This window comes from Herpailurus yagouaroundi, unplaced genomic scaffold, assembly GCF_014898765.1.
Source record: "Herpailurus yagouaroundi ecotype Mexico unplaced genomic scaffold, PumYag 246, whole genome shotgun sequence".
NCBI classification, from domain to species: domain Eukaryota; kingdom Metazoa; phylum Chordata; class Mammalia; order Carnivora; family Felidae; genus Herpailurus; species Herpailurus yagouaroundi.
Genome location: NW_024412463.1, coordinates 2116890 through 2123853, shown reverse-complemented (window position 1 = coordinate 2123853; position 6964 = coordinate 2116890). Strand labels below are relative to the sequence as shown.

At 50.1% G+C, this 6964-nt stretch overlaps 1 long non-coding RNA gene across 2 annotated transcripts; it reads right to left on the bottom strand.

Moving 5' to 3' along the window:
- Positions 1 to 445: 445 nt before the first annotated feature.
- LOC121020079 (uncharacterized) lies at positions 446 to 6746 on the bottom strand. Of its 2 annotated transcripts, none has more exons than XR_005785914.1 (3): positions 6150 to 6746; positions 1645 to 1709; positions 446 to 921 (listed from the first exon to the last, which is right to left on the bottom strand). It is a non-coding gene; the product is annotated as an uncharacterized LOC121020079 (long non-coding RNA). The 2 variants fall into 2 exon arrangements; XR_005785915.1 differs by lacking the exon at positions 6150 to 6746 and adding an exon at positions 5325 to 5969.
- Between the last annotated feature and the right edge of the window lie 218 nt (positions 6747 to 6964).

The following is a 6964-nucleotide window of genomic DNA, read 5'->3' as shown; positions in this document are numbered from 1 at the left end:
GCCCAGCGTCCCTCCCTCTCCCGTGGAAGCAGCACCTCTGTTCCCCCCGCCCAGACCCTCCTCTTCTCCTTCCCACGGCCCACCTCCAGTGTGTGGAAGAGGCTGGGCTCTGGATTCAAGTCCCACACTGCCAGGTGCCAGCTTAGCTTCTCAGAGCCTCAGTTGGCTCATCAGTAAAATGGGGGAATAATACCTATCTCACAATGCCGTTTTGAAGATTAAATGAGAGCATGTTGGTTAACATCATTTTGGAAACAACAATATGCAGAGGCGATTTTGTTTGTATTGTACAACTACCCGATTGAGTAACTGGCTGCATTTTAGTCTAACCACTTCCCAAATGCAAGGCAGCAGTGGGAAAGCCTTGGAAGAGATTATAGTTATTTAGTCTCCATGCCTCCCTCGGGCCCTTCTGTGGCCTCAGGTATGGGCTGTGACACTCTAGGCACGTGATCACTGATATTTGTTGGCTTGAACTGAGATAAGGTAGGTATGAACCTTCGAGTTCCCTCTAGGCTGCAACAGCTCAGTGGTCTGTAACTTGGCGGCTGGACCTTGTCTTTTATCCAACCATTCGGCAAGCATTGGTGAGCCCCAAATGTGAAGTTCTATGCGTAGGAGATCCCAAGAAGAACAAGGCAACGCACCATGGTCAAGGCGCATCATGCAGAAGAGGACAAACCCAGACACCCTAGCCTGCGCCGACAGTGGCCAGACCGTATATGACAACAGAACTCGGACCCCACAACACAGTGGGACTTGATCAGCGACCAGCAGCTTCCCCAGTCGGTCTCTGCGTGCCCATTTCACACAATCTCCGTATGAGACTTGCTTCAACAGAGGTGCCATCCAGCTGTGAATGAAGGGGGGCTGGGAGGCAAACCCAGAGCGTTCTTACCACCCCGGGCTCTGCGGCCTGGCCTGGGAAGAAGGGAAAAAGAGAAGAAGGAGAAGAAAGCAGGAGAAGGAGAACACTAGGCCCTCAATAAAGAATGACACATTCTCTCCCACACACACGTTTTGAACAGCCACATCTTCCTTACAGTAAAATTAACTCAGTCTAGCCAAACTTGGGGACATTCAGGTCACCTGGAGGCTTGTTAAGCCCTTGGCTCCTAAGCCCCGCCTCTAGTGTCGCAGTCAGCCTGGGCTGCCACGGCCAAGTACTGCAGACCGGGTGGTTAAACTACACACACGGATTTGTCACAGTTCTGAAGGCTGGAAGTCTGAGACCAGGTGCCGGCATGGCTGGGCTCTGGTGACAACCCTCTTCCTGGCTTGCAGACGGCCCCTCCCTTGTTGCATCGTCCTGTGGTGGAGAAAGAGCTCAGGCGTCTCTTCTCATCAGGGCATTAATCTCATCGCGAGGGCTCCACCCTCGTGACCTCCGCTGAGCCTAATGACCTCCAAAGGCTTCATCTCCAACTATCATCACCTTAGGAGTCAGAGCTTCAACATACAAATCTGGGGTGTGGGGGGATCACTAGTCAGTTCATTCTGCACCCCCTGGCTCCCAAAATTAATATCCCTCTCACACGCAAGATACATTCATTCCATCTCTTCTGGCATCAACTCTAAAACCTGAAGCCCAAAGTCTCATCTCAATATGATCTTTCAGGTGTGAGTGAGACCCAGGGTACGTACAACTCATCCCGAGGCGGAGGTCCTCTCCAGCTGTGAGCCTGTGACACCAGACAAGTTGTGTGCACCTGAAACGCAATGTTGGGACAGGTGTAAGATAGACGGTCTCAGCCCAAAAGCAAGAAATGGAAAGAAGGGGTGACACACCTAAAACGTAGGAAGGTGATTCCGGGAGATTTAAGGCTTGAGAATAATCCTGAATCTGTGGGTCTGAGCTGGGGCCTGGGAATCTACAGTTTTCACCTATGTTCTCAAGGTCCCTGCGCCTCAAAATGTGGTCCTTGAACAGCAGCTTGGTTTTCACGTGAACCTGTTGCAAATGTAGACTCAGGTCCCACTTTCAACCCACCAAGTAAGGATCTATGTTTAAACAAGACCTACAGTGTTTCTTGTGCACATTACGGTTTGAGACGCCCTGTTCCCAGTGATCCTTATTTGAGGAATCCAAGTACCACTTGAAGCAGGGCGCCTGGGTGGCTCCGTCGGTTAAGCGTCCGACTTCAGCTCAGGTCGTGATCTCACGGTTCATGAGTTCAAGCCCCGTGTTGGGCTCTGTGCTGACAGCTCAGAACCTGGAGCCTGCTTTGGATTCCGTGTCTCCTTCTCTGTGCCCACTCCCCCTCCCCCTCTCGCTCACGCGCTCTCTCTCTCTCTCTCTCTCTCTCTCTCCCACTATCTCAAAAATAAATAAACATCAAATACCACTTGGAGCATAATAAAACAATAGCGAACGACTGACAAGGCCGTGTTCTGTAGTGCTTGATGTCTAGTAATTCATTTATGAGTCAAAACAATTCCATGAGGCAGAGACTATTATTATCCCCATTTCATAGATGAGAAAAGTGCGACACAGAAAGACCAAGGTCTCAAAGTTGGCCTGGGCTGAAGCTGGGACGCCAGCCCAAGCGTCACTGGCACCTGCTGCTGGTACTCGGCTGGCATGCTCACTTGGGAACAGACAAGCCCTGAATCATCCTGGCTGCCCTCCAGGGCCCAGACGCCTCAACCAAGGCATTCAGCACCTCTGCAAAAGCAGCAAGAGGTACACGGCTCCAGGATGTCCTACAGCTAAATAACGCACGCAAATTACATCGATTTTCAGGAAGAAAGTGGCTGTGCAAATTTGGGTATAATTATTACATGTTTTAACTCAGCCAATTTGGAAAAAAAAAAAATCAGTGCATGCAGGAAGACATCCTGGGGGCTCACGTGAGCCTGACAATTAAGTCAATGCTCTATCTCCATTCTGCTCTGGGGATTACATTCCAGAAGGTTCTGGGGCAAAAAATGGAGGGCAAAGCAGGTAAAGAGCCATTCGTCCTGGCCTCCATCTGTAAGGACTCCTTTGGACATTTTCATGTGGTCTGCCCTCTGGACTGGAACTATTTTATAAAACCAAGCTGTGTTCTCTGAACTTGAAATGTCAAAACAAAAAAACATAAAACAGGGCTGAATTGCTTCAGCATGCCTCATTTCTGCCTGCCGGCGCTCTTCTCTTTGCAACTTTGTTTGTATCCAGAGATTCTTTGCTCCTACCACTGTTGCAACTGAGTTATTGGGTTGTCATGCTCCCAAGTGACATCAGCCTTTGGATTTAGTCCCACTTCCCCAAAGACAAACAGCCATAGGATGATCAGAAGTCATTAATGTCCTTCGGCCAAGGAGAGCCCCAAAGTAGATTAATATAACCATCATCCTGAGAGGTCGTTCTCCCCAAGGCTTCCGGGGGCACAATCCTGAGAATGGATGAAGCCATTAGCTGCTTGTTCATAAGTCAGAAGGCTTTAGCAATGCATATTGTAAGACAAAACAAGGCTGGCAATCAGTGTCAGCAGTGGGAGCTTAAGGCTTTCTGTGTCCTAGCAGAAGACAGAGAGCCAGGTCCCTACAGAGATGGATGGCTAAGGGCCTGAATTCTTGAGGACCTTAGGAGATGCCCCCTTGTCCCCGCCCCCCACCAAGTTCTATGAAACAAGAAAGACAAGGGCAATAAATGAAGATATCACACATGCAGAGAAACAGAATGGACTGAGTTTAAATGCCAGGAAAAAGATTCCCTATTGATCGAAAAGGATTATGTGTTTGTACATCTCAGCAGAGAGCAGACCCTCCTTCCAAGAGGCAGAGAGTGACAGATTGGCCCTCGGAGCAGCCCCGGGCCCACCAGTCAAGGCTGAAATCCGTTTGTCTCTGGCAGGTAGACACAAAGCGTGCTGGCAAAAGCTGAGCCCGGCCGATCGGAACTGTGGCCAGGACACTGCCCTTTGGGACAGGCCCATTGAAAGTGTGACCGAGCTCAAGCACAGTTTTTAATAAAAGGTAAAGAGCTCACGGCAGCACCGTTTATAACAGAGATAAAAAGTTGCATGATCAACCAGAGGCTGGCTAAATAAATGTGTATCTAACCATACAGTGAAAATTAGATTTCAAAGAGTATCTAATAAATTGGGAAAACACTTATGACATAATATTAAGCAGGGGGGAAAAAAAGCAGGACCCAGAGCATATAACAGATTTTTCTGTGTATATATAGATACATTTTTTAAGACCATAAAAAAAAACCCAAAAAACAAATAAACAAAAAATCAGAAACAAAACAAAAAACCCTCGAAGAATAATTGCCAAAATGTTAAAAGTATCTATCTTTAGTGAAAATACGGGGGGGGGGGGGGGGGGTTCTTTCTAAAATCTGTCTGCATTTTCTAATTTTCTATAGAAAGCATGTATTACTGTTAGAATTCTAAAGGCTGACATTGAAAATACTGTTTTTGATGTTGCTTCCTAATAACACTTACTGCTTATTGAGAGATTAATATATGCCTTACATGCATGGTTTTGCTTAGAGTTAAAAAAAATTGGGGGCACCTAGGTGTCTCAGGCAGTTAAGCGACCGACTCTTGATTTCTGCTCAGGTCATGATCTCAAGGTTCATGGGTTCGAGCCCCGCGTCAGCAAAGCCTGCTTGGAATTCTCTCTCTCCCTCTCTCTCTGGCCCTTCCCACGTTCACAGTCCTCTGTCTCTAAAAATAAATAAAGTTAAAAAAAATGGTTAACTATTTTTTTTTTCAACGTTTATTTATTTTTGGGACAGAGAGAGACAGAGCATGAATGGGGGAGGAGCAGAGAGAGAGGGAGACACAGAATCGGAAACAGGCTCCAGGCTCCGAGCCACCAGCCCAGAGCCTGACGCGGGGCTCGAACTCACGGACCGCGAGATCGTGACCTGGCTGAAGTCGGACGCTTAACTGACTGCGCCACCCAGGCGCCCCAATGGTTAACTATTTTTAAAAATTGAGAGAGAGAGAGAGAGAGAGAGAGAGAGAGAGGCTTCACTGACTGATACAGGTCAGCTGCCTGGAGCAGAGAGCCCCATAAAAGTGAGAGAGGCCTGGGACTCATAGACCCCATTAAGCAATAGTGCTGAGCACTTAGAAGCCACACTTTGGGCAGTGCCCACACTGGGTGTGAGCACGTTTCTGAGTTCCCTCTATGTAGAGTCCGGCTTTGCTGTCAGCAGTCAGGGTGAGAAGTGATTCACAGCCCCCAGCCCCCCAGCCCCACCCTACGCCATCCCTGCCTTCCTGGGACTCCTTTTGACCACCACACGGCCTTCGGACCCAGACGCAGGCCAGTGGTTCTCAGCCCCATTAGGATCATCTGGGGAGTTTCAAAATCATACTCACGTTTGGTCCACTCCCGGAAACTCTGGTTCATTCGGCCAAGGTGGGCCCGAGGGTGGGTATCTATGCCAGCTCCCCAGGCGGCCCTAAGGTCTACGTAGGGCTAACCGTCACTGCACGCTGGGCCACCCACGATGAACCGAGTGCTGGGGATGGTGGGCTCCACAGGGGTGGATGTGGGATTCGTCTGGCAAACAGAGACACCAGGGGAAAGCCTGCACGCAGGATCGCTGAAAGGCCTAAAAAGCTCAGCTCGGAGAGCCCACGGAAAGTACGTGGCAAATGTCACTTCCTTCCCCAGAGTCAAGCACACTGGCTCACTTGTCACCCACACCTGTGATCTCATTTAGTCCTCAGAACAGTTCTATAAGGTAGATACCATCATTGTCCCCATTCGAAAGAGAAAGGTGCCATCTTTCTCAAGGTCGCCAGCTAGTTAATAGTGGAGCCGGGACTTGAACTTGGGGTGTTGGGGCTCCAGAGCCCCAGGCTCTCAATCTCTTCTTTATTTTATCTTTCTGCTTAGAGAGGAGGCCAGGCTGTCCTCCAGTCTTGCGTGGCTGTCCCCCTGTCCTGAAGGCCAGTCTCGTCTCTACCTGCTGGTGGTAACCCACCCAGGAAACAGCTCTGGTCTTTTCTAGGCGCTTACAGATCCATTCCTTTCTCGTTCTGCTGTTCGGCACACATCTGCCGAGCATCCACCTTTCCAGGTGCTTGCCTGACACTGGATATAAATGCTGGGGAGCCTTGGTGGAGCCTGAGATCCGACAGGGGAGACCAAAAACAGACAAACTGCAGTGACAGCCCCAAAGCAACCTTCTGTCTCACCCTGAGCACAGCAAGAAGCCAGCTGGTGTGACCACATCCGTCTGGCTGGCCGTGAGTGGAAGATGCATTGGCTGGGGAGCTTGTAGTGAAGTCGGGGAGGCCAGGGAAAAGGCTAAGGTTGGAGGCGGAGGAAAGAACCAGGTGACACAAGAAGGGGCCTGGCCCAGCATGGGTGAGGGTGGACATCTTCCAAAGAAACTTGCTGCCCACTGGATGGATGAGTGGTCGACTTGCTTCGGCCCCGATGACATCTGCAGTATTTTGCCCTGTGGCTGGTTTAGAGTAAGCACGGCTTCCAGAGTCACGTACAGAATGTTTAGCAATCAGGAGCCTCTGGAGGGCTGACCAATCAGAACGGATGATGACTCCTGGGCTGGGGCAGGGTCTCCCACTAAGCCAGGCGTTAACCCTTTCACTGCTGGGTAGTGCGGATTTCCCGGCGGCGGGGAGGGGGATGCTGGCCTGGGTAGAGGAAGGCACTCCAGGGGCTTGAGATGAAGCTCAGTATTTGTTGTCAATATTTTAAGAACTAGTATTAAAACCAAATGGTTCGTACCAGCCAAGGCTTGCCCCCTCACTAGATTTTCAGCCTCTAGAAATCAAGGCGAGACTTAGTAAAGATTGATTAGCTACAAATTAATCAAACCGGCAGCCCGTCCCCCGGCGACAACCCCCTTGTGCAGTCCTGGGCCCCCTTCGGGGCAGGTGTCCAGGTTGACAGCTCAATCTGGAATCTCTGAGATGAAACGCAGAGGCTGCTGGAACTGACTCCTGGGCGTGCAAGGGCTGTGTGTCCTCCGAGCCCAGGACTCTGG